Source organism: Lipotes vexillifer, unplaced genomic scaffold (genome assembly GCF_000442215.2).
Source record: "Lipotes vexillifer unplaced genomic scaffold, Lipotes_vexillifer_v1.1 scaffold1106, whole genome shotgun sequence".
NCBI classification, from domain to species: domain Eukaryota; kingdom Metazoa; phylum Chordata; class Mammalia; order Artiodactyla; family Lipotidae; genus Lipotes; species Lipotes vexillifer.
Genome location: NW_006776601.1, coordinates 781,876 through 783,828, shown reverse-complemented (window position 1 = coordinate 783,828; position 1,953 = coordinate 781,876). Strand labels below are relative to the sequence as shown.

The window sequence follows — 1,953 nt, the reverse complement described above, 5'->3', positions numbered from 1 at the left end:
CCCCCCCCCCCCCCCCCGCAGAGAGCCTTCCCCACTCTTAACATCCTCCAACAGAATGGTACGTTTGCTATAACTGATGAACCTATATGAATACATCATCATCTCCCCAAATCCATAGTTTGCATTAGAGCTTATACTTGATGTTTTAACATATGTATAATGACATGTATCCATCATTATAATACATTACAGTGTAATACAGAATAGTTTTACTGCTCTGAAAATCTTGTGTCAACCTGCTCATCCCTCCTTCCCCCTTAACTGCTAGCAACCACAGATCTTTTCACTGTCTCCATAATGTTGCCTTTTTGAGACTATCATACAGTTGGAATCACACAGTATGCAGTCTGTTCAGATTGACTTCCTTCCTTTAGTAATATGTAACTAAGTTTCCTTTATGTTTTTTTTATGGCTTGATAGCTCATTTTCTTTCAGCACTGAATAATATTCCATTGTCTGGATGTACCACAGTTTATTTATCCATTCAGGTTTTTGTATGGACATAAGTTTAACCTCTTTGGATAAATACCAAGGAGTATGATTGCTAATCATATGGTAAAATTATATTTAGCTTTTTAACAAACTAGCAAGCTGTCTTTCCACAATCAATTTTGCATTCCCACCATCAATGAGAGTTCCTGTTATTACACATCCATTCTAGCATTTGGTGTTGACAGTGTCTTAGATTTTTGCCATTCTAATAGCTGTGTAGTGGTTTCTCATTCTTGTTTTGATTTGAAATTTAAAATATTTTTATGTGGTCATTTGCCATCTATCTTCTGGTGTGGTATCTGTTTAGATCTTTTGCCCATTTTTTAGTCAGGTTGTTTGTTTTCTTTTTGTTGAGTTTTAAGAGTTCTTTGTGTGTTTTTGTTAACAGTCCTTTATCAGATATATATTTTGCAGCCATTTTCTTCTAGTCTGCGGCTTGCCTTCTCATTCTCTTGATAATGTCTTTTACAAAGTAGAAGTTTTCAATTTTAATGAAGTCAAACTTACCAATCTTTCATGGATTGTGCCTTTGTGTTTGATAATGTCTTTTTAGATGTAACACCAAAGTCATCTACATTTTCTCCTATGTTCTCTTCTAGTAGTTTTACAATTTTGTATTTAACGTTTAGGACTATGATCAATTTTGGTTAACTTTTGTGAAGGGTGTAAAGTCTGTCTAGATTTGTTTTTTGTATATATCTAGTTGTTCCAGTACCATTTGTTGAGAAGACTATCTTTTCTCCATTGTATTGCTTTTGCTCCTTTGTCAAGGATCAGTTAACTATATTTGTTGAATCTATTTCTGGCTCTCTATTTCGTTCCAATGATATATTTATCTTTCTACCAATATCATCTGTCTTCACTACTTTAGGTTTATAATAAGTCTTGAAGTCAAGTAGCATCAGTCCTAAGACTTTGTTCTTCTCCTTCAGTATCCTATTGGGTATTCTGGGTCTTTCTCCTCTCCATATAAACTTTAGAATCAGTTTGTCAACATCCACAAAGTAACTTGCTGGAATTTTTATTGGGATTGTGTTGAATCTATAGATCAAGTTGGGAAGAAGTGATGGCTTGACAGTATTGAGCCCTCCTATCCATGAACATGGAATCTCTCTCCATTTATTTGTTTTTCAGTTTATCAGTAAGGAATTTTTGTAATTTTGTAGTTTTCCTCATATAGATCATGCACATATTTTGTTAGATTTATATAACATGCTTTGTTAGATTTATACCTAAGTATTTTATTTTTCAGGATACTAATGTTAAATGCTTTTAATTTCAAATTCTGTTGCTAGTAAATAGGAAGGTTTTTGTCTCATGTGAATGCTTACCAAAGGGTGACCTCAGCTGGGGAGAATTTTAACACTCAAGTAGATAGAACGACCCATTCTGTGGATACCAGTCAGCTTCTTTCCCAGCCACCCTGTCATCGCCAAATGGGCTCATGAACAGAGTAACCAT

At 34.5% G+C, this 1,953-nt stretch overlaps 1 protein-coding gene across 1 annotated transcript in view; it reads left to right on the top strand.

Moving 5' to 3' along the window:
• The window catches only part of STXBP5L (syntaxin binding protein 5L), a 401,935-nt gene that overhangs the window by 363,639 nt on the left and 36,343 nt on the right, over window positions 1–1,953 (top strand). The window lies entirely within an intron of this gene.